This window comes from Callithrix jacchus, chromosome 9, assembly GCF_049354715.1.
Source record: "Callithrix jacchus isolate 240 chromosome 9, calJac240_pri, whole genome shotgun sequence".
Taxonomy (NCBI): domain Eukaryota; kingdom Metazoa; phylum Chordata; class Mammalia; order Primates; family Cebidae; genus Callithrix; species Callithrix jacchus.
The window spans coordinates 23,810,009-23,836,427 of record NC_133510.1 but is presented as its reverse complement, the minus strand read 5'-3'; the positions used below and the strand labels follow the sequence as shown (position 1 = coordinate 23,836,427).

The window sequence follows — 26,419 nt, the reverse complement described above, 5'->3', positions numbered from 1 at the left end:
AGATGGATTAAAGACTTAAACATAAGACCTGGCACCATAAAAACCCTAGAAGAAAATCTAGGCAAAACCATTCAGGACATAGGAGTAGGCAAGAACTTCATGACCAAAACACCAAAAGCAATGGCAACAAAAGCCAAAATAGACAAATGGGACCTAATTAAACTCCACAGCTTCTGCACGGCAAAAGAAACAGTCACTAGAGTGAATCAGCAACCAACAGAATGGGAAAAATTTTTGCAGTTTACCCATCTGACAAAGGGCTGATATCCAGAATTTACAAAGAACTCAAACAGATTTACAGGAAAAAAAAAACCAACAAGCCCATTCAAAAATGGGCAAAGGATATGAACAGACACTTTACAAAAGAAGACATACATGAGGCCAACAAACATATGAAAAAATGCTCATCATCACTGATCATTAGAGAGATGAAAATCAGAACTACACTGAGATACCATCTCATCCCAGTCAGAATGGCGATCATTAAAAAATCTGGAGACAACAGATGCTGGAGAGGATGTGGAGAAATAGGAACACTTTTACACTGTTGGTGGGAGTGTAAATTAGTTCAACCATTGTGGAATACAGTGTGGCAATTCCTCAAGGCCTTAGAAATAGAAATTCCATTTGACCCAGCAATCCCATTACTGGGTATATATCCAAAGGACTATAAATCGTTCTACTATAAGGACACATGCACACGAATGTTCATTGCAGCACTGTTTACAATAGCAAAGACCTGGAACCAACCCAAATGCCCATCGATGATAGACTGGACTGGGAATATGTGGCACATATACACCATCGAAGTCTATGCAGCAATCAAAAACGATGAGTTTGTGTCCTTTGTAAGGACATGGATGAATCTGGAGAACATCATTCTCAGCAAACTGACACAAGAACAGAAAATTAAATACCACATATTCTCACTCATAGGCGGGTGAGGAAAAATGAGAACACATGGACACAGGGAATGGAGTACTACACATCGGGGTCTATTGGGCGGAATGGGTAGGGACAGCAGGGGGCAGAGCTGGGGAGGGATAGCCTGGGGAGAAATGCCAAATGAGAGTGAGGGGCAGGAAGGTAGCAAAACACACTGCCATGTGTGTACCTATGCAACTATTTTGCACGTTCTGCACATGTACCCCAAAACCTAAAACGCAATAAAAAAGAAAAAAAAAAAGATCTGTTTGCTAGAGAACCAATTTGTTGAGCACTAGTTTGCCAAATAGTGATTTATGGACTAGCAATTAGCTGATGAGTAATTTATTAAAAGACCTATTTGCTGAATTATCAATAGACTAAAAACTTTTTCTATTAATTATTACAGCAGAATGGCATGTTAATTCATTCTATCAACAAAAGTGCAAAGGAAGTGTGGTTATTTTGTTTTTCAACAATTAAACTAATTTTTCTTGTATGCATCCCAAAAAAAAAAAGTGATTAGGCCTCGCAAATGCTTTATAAAATGCCACTATAACTCTTAGCTGTACAGCTTGACTGCTTTGCAGCTAGGTAAGACGTAGAACACATGGAGTTGAATGCTGGAGTAAGACCTTATCTGAACTTCTGGCCAGGTCCCAGGCTCTACACCTAGTGCATAATTAAAATCCAAAACCTACCAGAAAAAGTAAAGGTTACTAAAATTAACAGTGTAACATGTATTTAAGGCTATTGAAAAAACAGTTTGCATATGCTTCTGGTAAAAATATTGTAAGGAGGCATGAAAATGTGGATTTTTACCCAGATTAAAAGGTTGAAGGATTGTTTTAAATTGAATGAAGTAAAAATTAAGGTTTAAGCAAGTTTTGAAAAGTTAATTGTAAAGGAAATTCTGTGTTTAAATATATCGGCTAACGTTGAAGGGGTATCCTCCAGTTTTTCTGTAAATTGAGCATCAAAATAAAATCACAATAGGTTCCTCTTAAAGCACTAACCTGCTCTTTAACAAAAATGCGGGGCTAAAAACGGTCTGTAGAAATCTTACCTTATGGTCAAAAATTAAAAATGGTAAATGTGTCTACAAGGTTTTATTAAAAATTGAGTTTAACATTAAAGCACACTGATGCATCCCAAGGTAACATTTGGCTTATTTGGTAAAAAATCATATAGAAAGCATTTGGCTTTCTCTGGTCTATATTTGTATAAACATGTTATTGGTATGTCTTCCAAAGTTATGGGAGATGCCTATGATTCTATATATCTTAGTGTACATTATCAGTAATAATTATAATTGCTATATTAAAATTCTTGTGTGCCACCAAGCTAACAGATATTCTTGTCAATTGTAACTTTAACTATGGCTACCCCAAAACTTTTTGTCATCCACAAACAATTGTTGTCTTGCTTTTGGTTCTCTAGAGACTGAAGTAAACTTTCTGACTTTTCGGATATGTTAAAGTTACAGCAGTATAGTTATTTGCACAAGTGCAATAAAAATTTGTTTTCTTTTGTGACAGAACACAATTTGAAAAACCGGTTATTTTACCAAGGCTTTGACTGAAATAGCATGCTCTCCTTTAAGGACTCAAACTTGGCTTATGGAGCCAATAAAGCCCTTGGAAAACTGGCCTCATATTTTATGTACACAGTTCCTGTACAGGGTTTCTGATCCTTGGTCAGTAAAGAATGTCACTTTCTGACAGGCCAGGAACCTTAAGTTGTCTTGGAACCTCAAGACAAGAGGAATTCACCCAATTTGTAGGTATTTAATGATACAATTCCAGGGCTGGGCTCAGTTGTGTTGTTGTTGTTGTTGTTGTTGTTGTTGTTGTTGTTGTTGTTGTTTTTGAGGCAGAATCTTGCCCTGTCACCCAGGCTGAAGTGCAGTGGCCTGATCTCGGCTTACTGCAATCTCCGCCTCCCAGATACAAGCAATTCTCCTATTCTCCTGCCTCAGTCTCCTGAGTAGCTAAAACTACAGGTGCCCACCACCACACCCAGCTAATTTTTGTATTGTTAGTAGAGAAGGGGGATCACCATATTGGCCAGGCTGGTCTCAAACTCCTGACCTTGTGATCCACCTTCCTTGGCCTCCCAAAGTGCTGGGATTGCAGGCATGAGCCACCACACCCAGCCTGAGCTCAGCTTTAAAAGATCTTATCCTTCTATGGAATGAAATTCCATCAATGCCAATTTAAAAGGCCTATGTAATAAATAATTATCTTTGCTGCATTCTATGCAAATAATTAAACCAAATATAATAAAGCAAACCAGTGCTACCATGATTTATTTTTTATATAATGGCTGCTAGCAGAAAATAACACATGGCCTTTTCCAAACATGCACCTCTGCCTTCAATTAGATAAGGAATGTTGCTTCTATCTCAGCCAATCGAGCCTAGTAAGAAATGTTGCTAAACAACTTAAAGAAAGGGCCAAAAAGCTAAGGGTATACAAAACAACCAAATGGATTCTTGGTTTGGGAACAAAACCATAGCATGGGTCATCCCATTCCTGGGCCCTCTCCTACTAATATGCCTAGGACTAATGTTCTTACCCTGCCTAATTAATCTTTTTCAAAGACTTTTAACTGACAGAGTGATGGTCATTTCACAGACAACTACCCAAAAACTGCCCCAAAGAACATTAGCCTAATGTCTAATGTCAGCATGACCATAAACCACAAATGACATATCTGACCAGAAACATTGCAACACAAAGATAAACCCCTCACTGACCAGAGACATACCCACCCTGAGTTAACCTACCTTCCAGCCAGAGAGATGTCAACCCCAAGATAACCTCCCCTCTGACCAGTTACATTACAACCCCCCAATAAACTTCTCCTCCACACAGAAACATTCCAAGCCTGTGATAAGTTCTCTAGCCCTAAAACCCTTAAATATCCTTAGTCTGTAAGAAAGAGTAGTCCTGACCAAAACTGGCCAGAAGCCCCTCTCAGGTTTATTTTCCAAAATAAACCTGTCTTTGACTGTTGAGTCACTTTTCATGTTTCTTTCCTCTTTCTTTAACTCTTACAGCAGGAGTGGCTATATTTATATCAGATAAAATAGACTTTGAGCTAAAAACTGTTACAAGAGACAAAAATGAACACTTTATAATGACAAAAGGGTCAATTCAATGGGAATATATAACAGTTACAATTATATATGCATCCAACAGTAGAGCACCTAAATCCATAAAGCAAACATTGGCAAAAGAGAAATAGTAATAAAATAATGGTAGGAGACTTCAATACTATTTTCAGTAATGGACACATCAGACAGAAAATCCATATGAAAACAGCAGACTTGAATAACACAATAGACCAAATGGACCAAACAGATATATACAGAATATTCCACCCAAGAGTATGCTGAATGCATACTCTTCTCATGTGCACTCAGATCTTCCTCCAGGATAGATTACATATTAAGCCATAAAATAAGTTGTAACAAATTTAGTAAGATTGAAATTATACCAAATGCCTTTTCTGGGCACAATGAAATTAAACTATAAATCAATAACAGAAGGAAGACTGGAAAATAAAAAATACATATATATTAAACAACAGAATCTTGAACAGTCATTGAGTGAAACAAGGAATCAAAAATGAATTTAAAGTGCCTCAAGACAAATGAAAACAAAAATTAAAAATATTAAAATTATGGTATTCAGCAAAAGCACTCTTAATAGGAAGTTTGATGTGATAAATAACATTAGCAAAGAACAAAGATCTCAAATAATCGACACAAATGTATACTTTAAGAGGCTAGAAAAAGAAAAAGTTCAAAATTAGCAGAGAGAAAGAAATAACAAAAATTAGACAAGAAAAAAATACAAAAACAATCAAAGATCCTAAGCAGACTTTTAAAAAAAATAATTGACAAATCCTTATCCAGACTAAAAAAAAAAGAAAGAAATGAAAGAAGAGACATTATAACTGCTCTTTTAGAAATAAAAAGGATCATGTGAACAAATATGTCAACTAATCAAATAACCTAGAAGAAATGTGTAAATTCCTAAACATAAAATATGCCAAGACTAACGATAAAGAAAGTCTGAACAGACCTATCAGTAGTATGAAGATCGAATGAATAATAAAAATCCTTTTAACAAAGAAAAACCCAGGATCAGATAGCTTCACAGGTAGATTCTACTACACATTTTTTTTTTTAAAAAAAGGGCCAGTCTGTCTCAAATACTTCCAAAAAGTGAGGGGAAACTTCCAAACTCATTTTATAATGCCAGTAACACTCTGCTACCAAAGCCAGCCAAGGACTCTGCAAGAAAAGAAAAAATGACAGGCCAATATCTATGATGAGTAGAGGCAAAAATCTTCAAAAAATATTAGAAACTAGAATCCCACAGCACATTAAAGGGATTTTAAATCATGACCAAGTGGTATTTATTTCTGGGATGCAAGGATGGTCAAATATATATAAATTTGTACCACGATAATAGAATAAAGTGAAAAAATTATATAAATGCATGCAGAAAAAGCATTTGACAAAATTCAACATTCTTTTATGTTAAAAACACTCAAGAAACCAGAAGTAGAAGGAGAGTATCTTAACTTAATACAGCCTGTATATGAAAGGCCTACATGATATCAGACTCAACAGAGAAAAGTTGAAATATTTTCCTTTAAGAACAGGAGCAGAGCAATGATGCTCACTCTTGCCACTTTTATTCAACATAGTACTGGAAGACCTGGCCAGAACTGTTAGAAAATAAAAATAAATTAAAGGCAACTAAATCAGAAAGGAAGAAATAAACTTTTTCTGTTTGCTGATGCCATTATCTTACATATTAAAAATCCCAAAGACTCCATTTTAAAAAACCGTTAAAACTAATACACAAATTCAGTAAGATTGCAAGCTACAAAATTAACATACAAAAATCAGTGGCATTTCTATACACTAGCAATAAACTCTAAAAAGGAAATTAAGACAACAATCTCATTTACAATAGCACAAAAAGAATTAAATATTTAAGGAAAAACTTTTCCAAGGAAGTGAAATACTTATATCTGGAGACTACAAAACATTAATGAAAAAAATTAAGCCAAAATTAAATAAAAATAAATGCCACGTTCATTGATTAGAAGACTTACTCTTGTTAAAATAGCCATAATATTGAAAGCAATCTTCAGATTCAATGCAACCCCTATCAAAATCATATTGGTATTGTTGACAAAAATAGAAAAGGCAATTCTAAAATTTATAGGGAATGACAGAAGACCACAGTTAACAAAATCAATCTTGAGAAAGAAGAAGAAAGCTAGAGGACTCACACTTCTTAATTTCAAAATTTAGTATAAAACTACAGTAATCAAAACAGTATGGTCCTGGCATAAAGACAGATATAGACCAATGACATAGAATAGAGATCCCAGGAATAAACTCATACATAAAAGGTCAACAGGTCTTTGGCAAGGGTACCAAGATTACACTATGGGGAAAGGATAGTCTCTTCAACAAATGATGTTGAGAAAACTGCATATCCACAAGCAAAACAATAACATTGGATGTTTATCTTATACCTTACACAAAAATTAACTCAAAGTGGATTAAAGACATAAAACTAAGGCCTGATACTGTAAAACTGATAAAAGAAAAAATTAAAGAAATGCTTTATGACCTTGGTCTTCACAATCATTTCTTGGCTATGGCACCAAAATCACAGACAACAAAAACAGAAATAAATAAGTTGAACTATGTCAAACTAGAAGCTTTTGAAAACCAGTGGAATAATCAACAGAGTGAAAAGACAACATACAGAATGATAGAAATATTTGAAAACCATGTATCCGACAAGGGGTTGCTATCCAAAACACAAATGCAACTCCTGCAATTCAACTCAATAGCAAAAAAACTAATAACATGACTTTAAAATGGGCAAGGATCTGAGTAGACATCTCTCAAAAAAAAACAAACAAATGACCTACAAATGTAAGGGAAAAATGCTCAATGCCACTAATTAGGGAATGCAAATCAAAACCACAATGAGATATCACTTCACACATGTCAGGATGCCTATTATCAAATAAAAGACAAGTGTTGGCAAAGATGTGCAAAAACTGGAATCCTTGCACACTGTTGGTGTTAATGCAAAATGGTGCAACTGCTATGGAAACATGGTGTATATATTTGAGGGAATCTGTGGGGATTGCTCCCATGTGAGGCCCCTGGGAAATGGGCCTCACCATACGGTGAGCTTGAGCCCAGACACAGATCCCTGGTTGGGGGAGTCGAGCTGAGGGAAAGTAGCAACCGAGAGAGGAACTATATGTTATCCAAAATAATTAACAGACATTACTTTATGGATACGAGGACTTGGAGGGCAATGTGTCTACTTTTGGCTCCTTATGGTTTATTGCTTGATTGTGTTCATTTTGGACCCTTGTTACCTTCATTGTAAAATATTAACTTAAGTATTTACACTTGGTTACTTACTTACCGTAACTTACTGGGTGTAACTGTAACTTAATTACCATAGCTTACAGGGCGTAACTGTAACTTATTTACCATAGCTTACAGGGCGTGACTGTAATCTACTTACCTTGACCCATTGGGCGTAACCTACTTACTGGAAGTAACCTACTTACAGGGCATAGCCTACTTACGCTTAACTTACTTACTGGGTGTAACTTGCTTACTGTAACTTAAGTACGTTAATCAGTGTAAACAACTTTAACTTCAAAAAAGTATATAATGAAAGACATTGCAAAAATAAAATTGCTGCATGAGCATAGCACATATAGCCCTCCAGACCTCGCCTTTTCTATCTCCTTTTTTCCGGCGCGCACTCTCTTCCAGGTTTGGGACCCTCTCACTGGACGAGATTCCCGGGCTCCCGTTCAGTTCACAACAGCTGGCGCCCGAACGTGGGGCCTGGACACGAGGGACAACCATGACGCCTACAAACTATAGAGGTGAAGCTGCAGCGTAAGTAAGTGAATAACTTTTTCTTTTTAATCTGGAGTAAAAATATGGGGCAAATAGAATCTAAAGAGCATAAATTGTTTATACAGCTTTTGCAACATATGATTAAGTCACATGGTCATGACATTAAACTTAAAACTATTGAGGAATTTGTGCACATAGTGCATGAGCTTTGTCCGTGGGTTCCAGAGGGTGGATGCTTAGATGAAGCCTCTTGGAAGGTTATAGGTGAAAAAATTGATCAGTTTTCTACTCGCAACATGTCACTACCTCAAACCGATATTTTGCTTTCCGTTTGGTCTAAGTTGCGTGATTATGTTTGTCCTATTCCCTCAGCCCCGCCTTAAACCTCTGAGAATGCTTTTGCCTCTCCTCCTCCACTTTCTCCTGATCCCCTTGATTTTGTGGAACGGGGCTCTCATCATTCTTGTGCTGAGCCTCCGCCTATGGAAACATTTGAGACTGTGGCCGAAGTGGTCGTAGACAGTTCTTCCCCTCCTGCGCAATGGTCTCCCCCCTGATTTAATTCATCAGTTTCGAGATTTACTTTCACTTTGCTCCCGTGCTCTTTCTCAACAGCACCAGTGTTACCCTATCACTCAGCAGTCGCAACACCTTGGACCGTCTGTTCCAATTTGTGTGCAATCCACTCCCCTCTCGCCTATCTCACCTCTATCTCTTGCCCTCATGTCCCTTCCCAGGGGACTTACGGGCCCTGAAGCTTCTCTTACATACCCCATTATTGAGACTGTGGGCGATAATGGTGATGCAGTCAGAAGGTATGAGCCTATTCCTCCCAAGGCTTTAAGGGACTTGAAGGATGCTGTTACTCAGTATGGACAGACTGCTCCTTATACCTTAACGATCTTGGACAGCCTTTGCATTGTAGCCCTCCCTCTGTGTGACTGGGGTCGTCTTGCTATGGCTTGTCTTTCTGGTGGTGATATTTTGCTGTGGAAAGCTTATTATGAGGATGCAGCTTTTGATCAATCAAGTCAAAACTGCCGCCTGCAATCCCCAGTGACTCTAGACATGCTCTTGGGGAGAGGAGCACATTCAGAATTACCTGACCAGCTAAACTACCCTATTGAGGCTTATATGCAGATTACCTCCTTGGCAATGCATGCCTGGAGGCAATTACCATCATCCAGCATTAGAACTGAGGAGCTTGCTAAGATTCGTCAGGGACCTGACCAGCCTTTTCAGGAGTTTGTCTCGCGCCTCCTCCAGGCTGTTACACATCAGGTTGGCAATGATGAGGCTAGCTCCCTTTTGGTAAAGCAATTGGCTTTTGAAAATGCTAATGCGGCATGCCAGGCAGCCATGAGGCCCTATAAACGTAGAGGCACCTTAACTGATTATATTCGCCTCTGCGCTGATATCGGACCTGCTTATCAGCAAGGTCTTGCTCTAGCGGCTGCCCAGGCTGGCATGACTGTTGCAGCCTTCCTGAAACAGGGGCCTATTCAGCCTAGACCACCTCTAAAATGCTTTCGTTGTGGCGGTCTAGGGCACGTAGCTAGACAGTGCCAAGCTCCTTCTATTCCTCAGTCTCAGTTACTAGCTTTGCCGGCGCCTCTTGACCCGGCGTCTGCTTCGCCCATTGCTGCCCAACCCCAGGTTCGCCAACCAGGCCAGTGCCCTCGTTGTCGCCGCGGCACCCATTGGGCCAGTGAATGTCGTTCCAAACGTGATGCCCAGGGTAATCCCCTCCCCCAGCAGTCGGGAAACTCCCAGGGGGGGCGGTCCCGGCCCCCTCAAAACATTGGGACACCCTTTGTGCAGGCCACTCCCCTGATGTCGAATGCAAATCCATTTCTAAACTCTTCAGAACAACACCAGCAGGCACAGGACTTGGCCTCCGTCCCACCACCTGACATGGGACCCCAAGCCATCCCTACGGGCATTTTTGGCCCTCTTCCCTCGGGATATGTTGGTCTTATTTTAGGTCATAGTAAATGTTCCTTAAGAGGTCTACATGTGCTACCTGGAGTTATTGATGCTGATTACTTGGGAGAAATTAAAGTGTTTGCTTGGTCACCTGCAGGTGTTTTCACACTGAGTCCTGAATTGTCCTTTGCTCAACTGCTTCTTATTCCTGTTGATACCTCAGCCAGCTCTCAATTTTTGACTAAAAATATGGGTAACCAAGGTTCTGAGGCTTCCTCTTCTTATGCTTACTGGGTTCAAGCTATTTCATCTACCAGACCTGAACTTACCATTAAAATTAATGGCAAGACATTTAAAGGCCTCCTGGACACAGGGGCCGATGTGTCTGTAATTTCTAATAAATATTGGCCTTCTCAATGGCTGACAACTACTGCCATGACTTCTTTACAAGGTATAGGAATGACTAACAATCCTATGCAATCTGCAAGTCTATTAACATGGACTGATGATGAGGGTCACTCGGGCTCCTTTCGCCCCTATGTAATTCCTGGTATCCCACTCAATCTTTGGGGCCGTGATGTTTTAGAAGCCATTGGGGGCTCGACTAGTGACTAATCCTGTTGCTCTTGACATTATGACTAAACAGGGCTACTTGCCTGGCAAGGGCTTGGGAAAAACTTTGCAGGGAGATCCTGAGCCTCTTGCCCTTCCCCAGAAAACCAACCGTTCTGGCCTAGGATATTTTTCCTAGGGGTTACCATGATTCCCGACTCCCATGCTGATAAAATTACTTGGTTATCAGATACTCCAGTGTGGGTGGAGCAGTGGCCCCTTTTGGCTGAAAAGATTACAGCAGCTCGTGAGTTGGTTCTGGAACAACTCTCTGTGGGTCACATTCGGCCTACTAATAGTCCTTGGAATTCTCCTATTTTTGTCATCAAAAAGCGCTCCGGCAAATGGAGACTTTTACAGGATTTGAGAAAAGTTAATGCTAGTATGGAAGTCATGGGCCCCTTACAACCAGGTCTGCCTTCCCCTGTTGTGCCTCAGACTTGGAAACTGTTAGTGATTGATCTAAAAGATTGTTTCTTCTCCATTCCTTTGCATCCCTCAGATTGTCATCGTTTTGCCTTTAGCGTACCATCCACTAATTTTGATCGACCGTATGAGCGGTACGAGTGGATTGTGTTGCCTCAAGGTATAACTAACAGCCCCACCTTGTGTCAGACCTTTGTGTCTAAAGGCATCCAACCCGTTCGTCAACTATTTTCTGATATTCAACTTCTACATTATATGGATGACCTTCTCTTAACTGCTCCAACTGAGACCCTTCTTTATCAAGCCTTTGAATGTTTGCAAACCCTTTTGACAAAAAACAACCTTGTTATCGCACCAGATAAGGTTCAGACTGCCACTCCCTACCATTACTTGGGAAAGCTTATTGAATCTAACCAAGTTTCCTTTAAGACTCCTATTCTCTCCACAGCAAATTTAACTACATTGCGTGATTTTCAGAAGTTTTTAGGAGATATTAACTGGATTCGTCCGAGCTTGAAGCTTACCACAGGACAATTAAAGCCCTTATTTGACATCCTCAAAGGACCCTCTAATTCAACTTCCCCTCATTCTTTGACAGCTCCTGCCAAGGTGACTTCACAATTAGTTCATGCCTTGTCTCAGCAGAAACTTTCTCGTATTAAGGACAACACCCGGTGGTGTTATTGTGTTCTTCCTACTGTTTATACTCCTACTGGGGTTTTTTGGCAACAGGGTATCCTGGAATGGCTTCATCTCCCTGCCAGTTGTGGGAAAGTTGTGACACCTTACTTTGAATTAGTCTCTGTTTTGGTAGCTAAGGGTCGTGTATGGGCTCTTTCCCTTTTTGGTGTTGATCCTCCTGAAATCATTGTTTCTTATTCTAGCACTCAGCAACAGTGGCTTTGGCAGTTCTCCAACTCCTGGCAATTAGCCTTTGCTGGCTTTTCAGGTCAAATATTGTGCCATTATCCTGCTGATAAATTATTACATTTTTATGCCCAAAACTCCCTTATTTTTTTACAGGCCTGCCTCAAGTCACCGTTATCTGAAGCATTTTTAGCCTTTACTGATGGCTCCTCTTCTGGTATTGCTGCAGGCACTGTTAACACATACCCTTTTTCGTTTCAGACCCCAGAACGCTCCTCTCAGCGCATAGATCTCCTAGCAGTTCAACATGTCCTGACTAATTGGGATGTCCTCTTGAATATTTACTCTGATAGTCAATATGTTGTTAATTTAGTCCAAAATTTAGAGACAGCCCCTTTGTCCTTCTCTGACTCCTCTTCTATAATTCATCTTTTACTCCCTTTACAGCAGACACTTCACCACCGATCGCATCCCTTTTTCATTGGTCATATCAGAGCCCATTCCTCCCTGCCAGGTCCTCTAGCTGAGGGCAATGCTCAAGCTGATCAACTCACTCAGTGTATTTTTCCTGTTCTGTCCCCTGTACAGCAGGCCGAAGCCTCTCATGCCCTGCATCATCAGAATGCTCGCAGTCTGCGATTGCAATTTCAGATTACCAGAGAGCAGGCCCACCAAGTTGTTAAACAATGCACAGCTTGTTTGCCTTACTTGCCTGCTGCTCGCCACTATGGGGTAAATCCCCGAGGACTGCAAGCTGGTCATGTATATCAGATGGATGTTACTCACTTTCCCCTCTTTGGTAAATTACAGTATGTACATGTTTCCATCGATACTTTTTCTCATTTTATGGTTGCTACCGCCCATACTGGAGAAGCAGTTAAGGATGTCGTAGCACATTGCCTAACCGTTTTTTCTATTATTGGCCCGCCTAAGATCCTGAAGACAGACAATGGACCTGCTTATACCAGCAAAAGTTTCGCTTCCTTTTGTTCTCATTTTCAGATTTCTCACCGTACAGGCATTCCTTTTAATCCTCAAGGCCAAGGAATCATCGAAAGAAGCCACGCTGTTTTGAAAAATTTATTACACAAATTAAAACGTGGTCCGATTTCTGACTTATTACATAAAACCCCTCACACCTGGCTCAAACATGCTGTTTATGTTCTTAATTTCTTAACTTTAGATGCTGATGGACCCTCCGCAGCAGACAGCCATTGGCACCCTAATAATGCGTCCCATCCCCAGGTCTTGTGGAAAGACGTTCTTACTAACCGGTGGCATGGTCCTGATCCCATGGGGGTCCGGGGACGAGGACATGTCTGTATTTTTCCCAGGTCTGCACCTTCTCCAATTTGGGTTCCTGAACGCCTGGTCAAGCATGAATTCCCCACCAGACAGTGCAAACCACCTGCTACCCCGTCTTCGTCGTCTCCGGCTGATGCCACTTTCACCTCGCCGACACCGCCGGACTCACCGAGCAGCTCGATCAGTGAACTCCCAGACTCTGCAACGGGACAGCCCCCTGCCAACGTGGGCCCAGATGCACCATCTAACTGCTGAAGCAGCCGCCTTGGTCGCATCTTCCGGACAATCCCGTTCTCCTACTGTTATGTTTATTGCTATGATGGCTATATTGTCTTGTCATTTAGCACAGGCCTTCCCTCTCCCTGATTCTTGTGTTTTGTAGGCTTACGTTCCCGATCCTCCTTTTCTTCGACCTGTTACCTGGAATGATCCCGCCTTCCCCGTCTACATTAATGATACTTCTATTCTTGGTTTTCCCTCTTCTTCTCATATTACTCCTCAAGTTGCTACCTACACTTACTCTGCCCAGGCTGTTGCCCCCCCCATGAGCTTCTACGCCTCCAAAATCTGGGACCATGATTTCTCTGCCAATGTCTATTCCCCTCCTTCTATTCCTCTTTCCTTTTCCGGTCCTTATTGCTTCGATCTCAGAATTCGCCGACTTGATACTTTTTCTGGGCCCCCCCGACCTCTTCTCAGGTGAAACCGTTTATTCTCGTGGCTGGATACTCAACTATGTGGGAATTAGAGAAACCTACAACTTTTCCTCCACTCAGAGATTTCCACTCATTGAGCACCACCATTGTCGACCTTCTAACTCCTCTTTGGACCCCTCTCCACATTGGCAGTGCTGTTTTCCTAACCAAGAGCAAGCTATTAATTATACCCTTCCTTCTGGTTTATTTATACTCAATCTTGCGTTGCTTCTCCTTATGCTATTATTGCTGGTAATGTTTCCATTACCCGACCTTCTGGCTCATATTCCATTTATTGTGAAAATTGTATTCTTACCAACTGCATTGATTCTTCCCTTTTTCCTGTTCATACCCTTCTTCTTGTACACCAGCCCCCCTATGTTATGTTACCCGTTAATGTTTCTGGACCTTGGTATGATGAAAAGGCCCTTCTTGTTTTCCAACAAGTTCGTGATCTTATGATCTGCCCTAAACGTTTTCTCGGTATTCTCATTGCTAGCATTATTGCAGTTGTTTCAGTTGTGGCCACTGCTGCTACCGCGGCTGTTAGTCTTGCTCACAGTGTCCAAACTGCTACTTATGTTAATCACCTTGCAAAAAATATTTGTTATGATGGGAACTCAAATGGATATTGATAAGAAAATTGATGAAAAACTTAATGCTTTGGAACAAACTGTTACTATTCTTGATGATAAGCTTTATAATATTCAAAACCACCTGGCCCTTCGTCGCCATGCTGATTATAAATATATTTGTGTTACTAATACTCCTTATAATGACACTAAATGGCAGTGGCCTCTCGTTAAGGCCCATTTACAAGGGATTTGGACTCATGACAATTTATCTCTAGATGTTTTTAAACTTCAGCAGGAAATTCATGCCATTGATTTTTCTCGCCGAAACCTGCCTGAGGATGACACAATCGCCCGTGACATTGTGGACACCTTGTCTTCCTGGGTACGTGGAGTTCATCTCCCATCCTTTTCCTCTTTAATTGGTATTGGAGTGGTTTTACTCCTTCTTATAGTCCTTCTCCCAGTACTCTTTCGCCTTGTGTTCTCCTCCCTCCAACAATTGCAGCTCAAACTTTTTGAGTTGCATCTAAAACAAAAGGGGGAACTGAGGGAATCTGTGGGGATCGCTCCTGTGTGAGGCCCCTGGGAAATGGGCCTCACCATACGGTGAGCTTGAGCCCAGACACAGATCCCTGGTTGGGGGAGTCGAGCTGAGGGAAAGTAGCAACCGAGAGAGGAACTATATGTTATCCAAAATAATTAACAGACATTACTTTATGGATACGAGGACTTGGAGGGCAATGTGTCTACTTTTGGCTCCTTATGGTTTATTGCTTGATTGTGTTCATTTTGGACCCTTGTTACCTTCATTGTAAAATATTAACTTAAGTATTTACACTTGGTTACTTACTTACCGTAACTTACAGGGCGTAACTGTAACTTATTTACCATAGCTTACAGGGCGTGACTGTAATCTACTTACCTTGACCCATTGGGCGTAACCTACTTGAAGTAACCTACTTACAGGGCGTAGCCTACTTACGCTTAACTTACTTACTGGGTGTAACTTGCTTACTGTAACTTAAGTACGTTAATTGGTGTAAACAACTTTAACTTCAAAAAAGTATATAATGAAAGACATTGCAAAAATAAAATTGCTGCATGAGCATAGCGCATGTAGCCCTCCAGACCTCGCCTTTTCTATCTCCTTTTTTTCCGGCACGCGCTCTCTTCCAGGTTTGGGACCCTCTCGCTGGACAAGATTCCTGGGCTCACGTTCAGTTCACAACATATATTCATGTATATTTGTATATATGTATATGCATGTGTGTATATACATGCATACATGTATACACACATTCATATGAGCACACACATGCACAATGGAACATTGCCTTTTTATTGCCAAATAAAAAAATTTCTCATTCAAAATACAGAAACCTGTACAACTTTGCCACAATCAATATACATGAAGTGAACAAATTTATACCCATTCATAATTTACCAAATAAAAGATGATTACCAAAGTTCACAAAATAGATGAAAATACTTTTACCCAGGAAAGTTACAAACCAAACCTCCACCTTCTAAAATAGAAGTTTACTCAGTCTAAGAAAACTGCAAGCTAGCAAACATACAGAGCGCTGGCTGATGCTAACACCAGGGTTGATACAGTCTTTTTAAGGGACTTTTTAAAAACCTGTTGTCGTGGCAGATTCTGGTCACTTGCTACTTTCAAGGTCAAAAACACAATACAAGTTCTGTGTCTTCCAAGATCATGTTTGCTAGCTTGTCTTTACGTACATTTAGACATATTTGCTAGGTAAAAGTCTTGTTGTAAAATTTCCAGTACTACCATGATTAAAACGTTGAACTCCCCTGTTGAGCTGCTTGAAAGGTTAACAATTTTCAAGTGTGATAGTGCAGATTCCTCTGTGGGATCTACTGCAGAGAAAGGTTATTTGACATGCAGATTTTCTTTAAAGGAATTGATATAAAAATTTAGGTATGTCTGGGAGAAGCTGAAACCACCCTAGGACTTCACTCCCTAGCAAATAAAGTGATCATTTACTTGGACTCATAGACTATTAAATTATTGAAATGTACTGTGCAAACTATGGCACTGTCACTTTTTAAAGATTTTTTACCACTCTATCTTGTGCCAGATCTTCACAGCTGTGACGTGGTTTAAATTCAATAATCCATTCCAAGAGGAGCCCACCCAAAGCAGAAATCAAATTTATTCATATATTCATTGCAAGATGATCCATCCACAGACTATATCTTAACCTGATACAGTCATCATATTGTAGTTTTTGGAAGAGCTTGCTCTGCCCAAGAGAAATTCGTCCTTACAGCTTATTCAGCTGTCTACCATTCGTATGTCCGTGCTGTTTTGAGTGCTATCTCCTGCTGATGGGGCTTTCATACAACACACAGATGGAGCCATCCTCTCCAGTTCTGTAGGACAGATACCTCATACATTGAGGTGAGTGTGAGTCCAACCCAGAGTGTGAATTCACTTGGGAGAAGCTTGAACAGCTCCTGACTGCTCAGTCCAACCCGCTGTGCTGCCTGTCCAGAAGATTTATTTTATGGTGGATGTGAAAACAAAGGTAACCTGATCTTTTGCATGACTTTTCTGGGAATCAGTGACGTTTATAATGTTCTGCCAGCAATTCTTGCAGGCTCTGGCTGAAGGTCTGCAGCTGTTGCTTGTTCCTGAGTGGAGAAACTTGGAGACGAAGGACACGGTGGCGACGATCTCGCCTACCCTGGGGACTGCTCTGGGGTAGAAGGGATGCAAGGAGGCCGGGGTGGGGCGGCCTGGGAAGGTCTGGGCTCAGTGGCACCGCCTCAGCGCCTGAGTAGCCCCCTGGGCTTCTTCACAGAGCAGAGGACTGAGAGGAAGAGAGGGCGTGAGAGGCAGACAGCTACTTTTTTCTTTCTTTAGAGTAAAAAAGTTATTCTGTGGACAGGAGAGGCAGGAGAGAGGAAGGGAGAAGTGATGGCAGCTTGGTTACACGGCTAGGACCTCCTCAGCTGCCTCCGCCCCCAGCTGCACTGCCTTTGAAGACCCCAATAGTTGCATTTCCAGCACCGAGGGGCAAACTTCTTTAAAAATAAGGAAATGCTGCAGTATGCGACAAAATTAATGAATCTAGAAGACATTATGCTAAGTGAAATAAGTCACAGAAAGACAAATACTGCATGATTTCACTTACATGATTTATCTAAATCAGCCAAATTCATAGAATGAAAGAGTAAAATGGTGGTTGTCAGGGACTAAACGGAAGAGGAATAGGGAGTTAGTAATCAATGGACATGACATTTCAGTAAAGCAAGGTAAATAGGCTCTGGAGATCTGCTCCAGGACGTTGCACTTAACAGTCAACAATAATGTATCATATGCTTAAAATTTGTTAAAACGGAGGTCTCACATTAAATGTTCTTACCGCAATAAAATTTTTAAAAGAAAGAAAGACACCTGGGTGTCTTTTTCTTGTAGCAACAACTGAAGTAAATAGAGATGTAAAGGTGTGTAGGCATTAGTTTGATGTTCTCTTGAGAGGTCTGGATGATAGCCTCCGTCTTGAGACTGGAGTCAGGCAGTCGAGGTGGGGAATTATGGAGAGATTGGAAATGGCGTTCTTCTCCAATAACCATTAATTCTGTAGTCCCTTGTGTAATTCTGCCATGATAGTTATTGAGACCAAGACAGGCAAAGTCTAACTAGGGAAGAAAGAGTTCTATAGACTTTGTTCCAATTCCACCAAGGTTGATATTGAGGGCAGGGTTCTTGCCAGCAGCATTAAACCCAACAATCTATACTTCCTAGAACAATCTCTACCTTTGATTTCTGCAAAATAGAACTTTTTTGTTTTGCTTCCGAGGTCCCTCCTTCACAGACCCATTTTCGGATACCTTCTTCTTTATTAGACCTCTAAATGTTGAAATTCCTCTAGATTTATATCTATGCTTCTTGTTCCTTGCACTCTACATATTCTTCAGTCATTTCTACAACTTTTAATAGCGTGTGTAGATAGCTCCCAGATTGCTACTTTCACTGTGATTCTCTTGCCTCACACTGTTCCCCTCCTTGGTAATGATGTGTCAGCACATTGGCCCTCTTTCTATCCTGAATACTTTGTTTCTGTCTGGGGAGTTTAGCACATGCTTCTCTCTGCCTGTACTGCAGCATAACTTGCCCTCTCCCTTTTTGCAAGGATAAATTCCCAGCTTAAATGCCATATTATAAAAGAGGTCTTCCCAAAACACGCAGGCTATACTGGATGCTCAGGAGAGAGGAGAAACATTTTTTCTTTCATATCATTTATTGTCATATAGAATTACTTTACTTATTTGTTTATATACTTTGATCTGTATTCTTCCACAGGAATGTAAAATTTCCAATGGCAGGAATGTGTGGTTTTTGTTAACCACAGCACAGTATCTGATACAAAATATGCATTAAAATGCTGCAAACTGACTAAGTAACATCCATCTACTCCACTTGACTGTTTCACTTGTCACATCATCCCCAGTACCTAATTCAGAGCCTGGTTCATTGACAGCCCTTAAATATTGGCTGAAGCCAAGTAATCAATTTTTTCTTTAAGTTCCGAACTGTGTGCCCAGTTCCCTACTGAATGCCTTCACCAGATATCTCAAAAGAATCTCAAATTCAATATGTTTAAGACTCTATCTCCTACTTTCCCCATGTGTTATTAGCAAGACCATCTAGCACTTGCCCTAGTAGGAAATCTACAATCATCTTTTACTTATCTCTAAAATGGAAAAGCAAAACCATACACCTTTTTCATAAAGTTTTGAGTGCACTAAGTGAAATAAGTAAAGTGCCTATCACAGTGCCTGGCATACAGTATCTACAAATATCAGTTTAGCTAAACCAATTTTCATTGATTTAAAGAGGCACATCTTTTCACATCCCTGAAATTAAGATAGTTTTGTGATCAGTAGTGTTTCATAATTGGGAACACATCTAATTAATAATTAATCAGGTGGAAATTTTTTCTTTAAATATTTTATTAGAAAATTGTGTCCTTTACATCCATGGTGCTTCAGATGTGATAATTTGCAGTAACACAGCATGGCTGTACATATTAAAGTAGTAATTAAGTCATATCACATGCACCTCAAATCCATATTTTTCTCACTCTTCCCACTGTTGTAATCTTACTTTAGTTTTCTTTTACCTGAACACTGAATTAACCCCCTGAATGGCCTTCTTGCCAACTATATTGCCCTTTTCCAATGTGTGTGTCATGCCAAAGTGGTCATGTTTCTCTCATGCCTAACTCACTTCATTATCTATACAACTGCCTGCAGAACGAAATCCAGATTCTTCCATATGGCACACAGAACTGTGACTCTCTCTCTGTAGCCTAATCCCTAAGCCCCAGTCAAGTTGACCTCTTTCTGTACTTGCAGATTGCTTAACACCCTATGTGGTTTCATAACCCCATGCCTTTTACCACACCGACTTATCTTGAAAATATTTTGCATCTGTCTGTGTATCAGCTGGAATCCCTCTGGCAATAAATAACAGAAAAACAACTAGCAGTTGCTTAAACAAATAGGAAAGTCCACAGGTTGGTATTCCAAGGTTGATAGAATTGCCCAGTAACGCTAATGAGGACCAAGGCCCATTCTATCTTTCAGACTTCCTTTACATGCAGACCTTCATCTTGTTACTTTGCTGTCTCAAGAGGGTCATTGAAATATTAAGTATCACATCTATTTTCCATGAAGTAAGAACAAGGAAGGACATTCAGTGGTATGCCCACTAGAACTCTTCTTTTTAAGACAGCAAATGATTTCCAGAAGCCCTACCCAGCAGTTTCCTGCTTATATCTCATTGCCCAAACAGTGCCTACAGAGAGGGATACTATGGGTAGTTTAGCCAGTGACCAGTGTCTGCCACAGTCTGCTTGGAAAATATCTTCTCATTTTTTGTGAGATTCAACTCAAGAGTTATATCTTAGAAATTTAGAAATATATATATATAATATATATAAATTATAAATACATTGACATTTATACAAGCATACACAAAATACAAATATATAAATATAACATGTACTCTTTCATTATTAACTGAATATTTATCAAACACTTGTATGTAGTGCATACTAGGTACTGTTCTAGGCACTGGGAATACAGCAATGAACAGCATCACTTCCTTTGTGGAATTTACATCCTGGTGTTTACCTTTGATCTAATTATTTCACCTCTAGTGACTTACAAACTACCCCTCAAAAACAAGAATTCTCACTGAAATGATAACTAGAATAACAAAAATCTGATTGAATATCACCATGGGATTGATTATAATATACCTAAAATCATGCAATGTAATTATTCAAAAGAGTATATTTCCCTTAATGGAGATACTAACATGGAAAGCTCTCTCCAATATATATTTTGACTTAAAAAATTGAAGAGCAAGGGAGGACTCAAGATGGCGCTGTGAGAACAACCCAGGATTGAAGCTCTCACTGGATGAGCGGAGAGGGTGAGTCGGGGACGCATTTCCAGACGGATCTTAGTTGCCCACAGAACGGGGAAATTCCCAGGTATAAAAGAGACGTGGGATGCCAGGCAGAGGTCTTGGCTGGTGTAGCCAGCAGCCAGTGTGGCTCTGGCCTGTGCTGGAGCACAGAGGCGCTCCACAGCGCTCCATACAAAAGTGCACTATTACGGGTGCCCTGTTGAACTGGCAAACTGAGACCTGAGAGGACTGAACTTGAGACTGAACAGGACTTGGACAGTGAGTCAGCCCAGGAAATCCCAGGGACACAGTGTTTGGAATAGCGCAGTGCGACAAATAAAACGGTGATTCCAAATGCTCCCAATGAGGAGGTTTTCTTAAAGCAGAGCTCCGTGGCGGAGGGGCATCCGCCATTACTGAGGCAATCAGCCCCTACTGAGGTACACGCCCATTGCTGACGCAGCCTGCCATTGCTGAGGCAACCCGGTACAACAGAGAGACTCCACCGCAGGACGTAGCCCATGGCAACAGGGCGGAGATCGAAGCAGAAGGGCAGAGCCTGCAGCAACAGGGCGAACCTCACACCAGCAGGGCGGAGCCTCAGCAGGCAAATAGTGACTAGACTGCCTCCTAGCTGGGCAGGACAGTGAGGCGGACACTCACAAGGAAAACCCCAACCCCCCTCCAGACAGAGCATCTGAGAAAAAAAGGGTTTTTTTATGAGTTATGTTGCAGCAGAATTAAACATAGCAGCCTAACAGCACTGAATGAAGAACAGAGCTCACAGCTCAGCACTTGAGCTCCTACAAAGTACAGACTGTCTCCTCAAGCAGCTCTCTGACCCCTCTATATCCAAAAGACTGACATTTGGCAGGCATCATTCTGGGACAAAGATAGCAGAAAAAGAAACTGGTAGCATCCCTCGCTGTTCTGCAGCTGCTATAGGTGCACCCCAGAAAAGCTGGGCCTGGAGTGGACCTCAGCAGTCATACAGCGAAAGGGCTAGACTGGTAGAAGGAAAACCAAGTAACAGAAATATTTCATCATCAACAATCTGGGCATCCACTCAGAGACTGAATCAAAAAGTCAGCAACTACACAGACGACAGGTGGATAAATCCATAAAGATGGGAAGAAACCAGCACAAAATGGAGGAAAACACCCAAAACCAGAACACCTCGCCACCTAGAAAGGACAAAAACTCCTCACCAGCAAGGGAACAAAGCTAGATGGAGAATGACTGTGACGAAATGACGGAATTAGACTTCAGAAGGTGGATAATGAGAAACTTTTGTGAGCTAAAAGAACATGTTTTAAATCAATGCAAAGAAACTAAGAACCTTGAAAAAAGATTTGAGGAAATGATAACAAGAATGGATACCTTAGAGAGGAATATGAATGAATTAAAGGAGCTGAAAAACACAATACGAGAACTTCACAAAGCATGCACAAGTTTCAATAGCCGAATTGACCCAGCAGAAGAAAGAATATCAGAAGTCGAAGATCAACTCAATGAAATAAAATGAGAAACCAAGATCAGAGAAAAAAGCACAATGAAAAGGAATGAACAAAGTCTCCAAGAATTGTGGGACTATGTGAAGAGACCTAACCTACGTTTGATAGGCGTACCAGAATGTGATGAAGAGAATGAATCCAAGCTGGAAAATACTCTTTAGGACATTATCCAGGATAATTTCCCCCACCTAGCAAGACAGGCCAACACTCAATGGCAGGAAATATAGAGAACACCACAAAGATATTCCGCAAGAAGAGCAACCCCAAGGCACATAATCATCAGATTCAACAAGGGTGAAATAAAGGAGAAAATACTAAGGGCAGCCAGGGAGAAAGGTCAGGTCACCCACAAAGGGAAGCCCATCAGACTCACAGCAGATATCTCGGCAGAAACTCTACAAGCAAGAAGAGAGTGGGGGCCAATATTCAACATCCTTAAAGAAAAGAACTTTCAACCCAGAATTTCATATCCAGCCAAACTGAGCTTCAGAAGTGAAGGAAAAATAAAATCCTTTGCGAACAAGCAAGTACTCAGAGATTTTGTCACCACCGGGCCTGCTTTACAAGAGCTCCTAAAAGAGGCACTACACATAGAAAGGAACAACCAGTACCAGCCATTCCAAAATCACACTAAATGCTAAAGAGCATCAACATAATGAAGAATCTACAACAACTAACGGGCAAAACAACCACTTAGCATCAAAATGGCAGTATCAAATTCACACATAACAGTATTAACCCTAAATGTAAATGGACTAAATGTACCAATCAAAAGACACAGACTGGCAAATTGGATAAAAATCCAAAACCCATCAGTGTGCTGTATCCAGGAAACCCGTCTCACACGCAAGGATACACAAAGGTTCAAAATAAAGGGATGGAGGAAGATTTACCAAGCAAATGGAGAGCAAAAGAAAGCAGGAGTTGCAATTCTCATCTCTGATAAAATAGACTTTAAAGCAACAAAGATCAAAAGAGACAAAGAAGGCCATTACATAATGGTAAAAGGATCGATACAACAAGAAGAGCTAACGATCCTAAACATATATGGACACAATACAGGAACACCCAGATACATAAGGCAAGTTCTTAATGACTTACAAAGAGACTTAGACTCACACACAATAATAGTGGGAGACTTTAACACTCCACTGTCAATATTAGACAGATCAACCAGACAGAAAATCAACAAGGATATCCAGGGCTTGAACTCTGACCTAGAGCAAGCAAACCTGATAGACATTTACAGAACTCTCTACCACAAATCCACAGAACATACATTCTTCTCAGCACCACATCACACCTACTCTAAAATTGACCACATAATTGGAAGTAAAGCACTGCTCAACAAATGCAAAACAACTGAAATCATAACAAACAGCCGCTCAGACCATAGTGCAATCAAGTTAGAACTCAGAATTCAGAAACCGACCCAGAACCTCACAGCATCATGGAAACTGAACAACTGGCTCTTGAATGTTGACTGGATAAACAACGAAATGAAGGCAGAAATAAAGAAGTTCTTCGAAACCAATGAGAACGAAGACACAACATGCCAGAATCTCTGGGACACATTTAAAGCAGTCTCTAGAGGAAAGTATATAGCAATAAGTGCCCATATGAGAAGAATGAAGAGATCCAAAATTGGCACCCTATCATCAAAATTGAAAGAGCTAGAGGAGCAAGATCAAACAAACTCAAAACCCAGCAGAAGACAAGAAATAACTAAGATCAGAGCTGAACTGAAGGAGATTGAGACACAAAAACCTCTCCAAAAAATCAATAAATCCAAGAGCTGGTTTTTTGAAAAGATCAACAAAATAGACAGACCACTAGCCAGATTGATTAAAAAGAAAAGAGAGAACAATCAAATAGATGCCATAAAAAATGATAAAGGGGAAATCACCACAGATTCCACAGAAATTCAAACCATCATCAGAGAATATTACAAACAACTCTATGCACATAAACTAGTAAACCTGGAAGAAATGGATAAATTCCTGGACTCCTGCATCCTCCCAAGCCTAAACCAGGAGGAAGCTGAAACTATGAATAGACCAATAACAAGGGCAGAAGTCGAGGCAGCAATTAAGAGCCTACCACACAAAAAAAGCCCAGGTCCAGATGGGTTCACAGCCGAATTCTACCAGACACACAAAGAGGAGCTGGTACCATTCCTTCTGAAACTATTCCAAATAATCCAAAAAGAGGGAATCCTATCCAAATCATTCTACGAGACCAATATCATCCTGATACCAAAACCCGGCAGAGACCCAACAAGAAAAGAAAACTTCAGGCCAATATCTATGATGAACATAGATGCAAAAATCTTCAATAAAATATTGGCAAGCCAACTGCAACAGCAAATCAAAAAACTTATTCATCATGATCAAGTAGGATGCAAGGCTGGTTCAACATACGCAAGTCTATAAACGTAATTCACCACAAACAAAACCCACAAACAAAACCAAACCAAAACCAAACAGAACCAAAAAAAAAACCACATTATTATCTCAATTTATGCAGAGAGGGCATTTGACAAAATTCAACAGCCCTTTATGCTAAAAACCCTCAATAAACTCGGTATTGATGGAACGTATCTCAAAGTAATAAAAGCTATTTACAACAAACCAACAGCCAATATCATACTTAATGGGCAAAAACTGGAAGCATTCCCTTTGAAATCTGGCACTAGACAAGGATGCCCTCTGTCACCACTCCTATTCAATATAGTACTGGAAGTTCTAGCCAGAGCAATCAGGCAAGAAAAAGAACTAAAGGGTATTCAAATAGGAAAGGTGGAAGCCAAATTGTCTCTATTTGCAGACGACATGATAGTATACCTAGAAGACCCCATTGCCTCAGCCCAAAAACTCCTGAAACTGATAAGCAACTTCAGCAAAGTCTCAGGATATAAAATCAATGTGCAAAAATCACAAGCCTGCCACCAATAACAGACTTAAAGAGAGCCAAATGAAGAACGAACTGCCATTCACAATTGCTACAAAAAGAATAAAATACCTTGGAATACAACTCACAAGGAATGTAAGGGACCTCTTCAGGGAACACTACAAATCACTGCTCAACGAAATAAGAGAGGACACAAACAGATGGAGAAACATTCCATGTTCATGGTTAGGAAGAATTAATATCGTGAAAATGGCTATACTGCCCAAAGTAATTTACAGAATCAATGCTATACCCATCAAGCTACCATTGACTTTCTTCACAGAACTGGAAAAAACCACCATGAACTTCATATGGAACCAAAAGAGAGCCCGCATAGCCAAGTCAATTCTAAGCAAAAAGAACACAGCGGGGGGCATCACACTACTGGATTTCAAACTATACTACAAGGCTACAGTAATCAAAACAGCATGGTACTGGTACCAAAACAGAGATGTAGACCAATGGAACAGAAAAGAGGCATCAGAGGCAACACAACATAGCTACAACCATACAATCTTTGATAAACCCGACAAAAACAAGCAATGGGGAAAGGATTCCCTGTTCAACAAATGGTGCTGGGAAAACTGGCTAGCCATGTGCAGAAAGCAGAAACTGGACCCCTTCCTGACACCTTACACCAAAATTAACTCCAGATGGATTAAAGCCTTAAACATAAGACCTGGCACCATAAAAACCCTAGAAGGAAATCTAGGCAAAACCATCCAGGACATAGGAGTAGGCAAGGACTTCATGAACAAAACACCAAAAGCATTGGTAACAAAAGCCAAAATAGACAAATGGGACCTAATCAAACTCCACAGCTTCTGCACAGCAAAATAAACAGTCTCTAGTGTGAATCGGCAACCAACAGAATGGGAAAAATTTTTGCAGTTTACCCATCTGACAAAGGGCTGATATCCAGAACTTACAAAGAACTCAAACAGATTTATAGGAAAAAAACAAACAAGCCCATTCAAAATTGGGCAAAGGATATGAACAGACACTTTACGAAAGAAGACATATATGAGGCCAACAATCATATGAAAAAATGCTCATCGTCACTGGTCATCAGAGAGATGCAAATCAAAACTACATTGAGATACCATCTCACGCCAGTTAGAATGGCGATCATTAAAAAATCTGGAGACAACAGATGCTGGAGAGAATGTGGAGAAAAAGGAACACTTTTACACTGTTGGTGGGAGTGTAAATTAGTCCAATCATTGTGGAAGACAGTGTAGTGA

At 40.5% G+C, this 26,419-nt stretch overlaps 1 long non-coding RNA gene and 1 pseudogene across 1 annotated transcript; one reads left to right on the top strand and one right to left on the bottom strand.

Annotated features, from left to right (window-relative positions):
- The first annotated feature begins 7,123 nt into the window (after window positions 1-7,123).
- On the top strand, window positions 7,124-15,388 carry LOC144577868 (uncharacterized). Its single transcript, XR_013522652.1, has 2 exons — window positions 7,124-7,898; window positions 13,021-15,388. It is a non-coding gene; the product is annotated as an uncharacterized LOC144577868 (long non-coding RNA).
- A 1,097-nt stretch (window positions 15,389-16,485) lies between these two features.
- On the bottom strand, window positions 16,486-19,572 carry LOC100391478 (protein BTG1 pseudogene; annotated as a pseudogene).
- Between the last annotated feature and the right edge of the window lie 6,847 nt (window positions 19,573-26,419).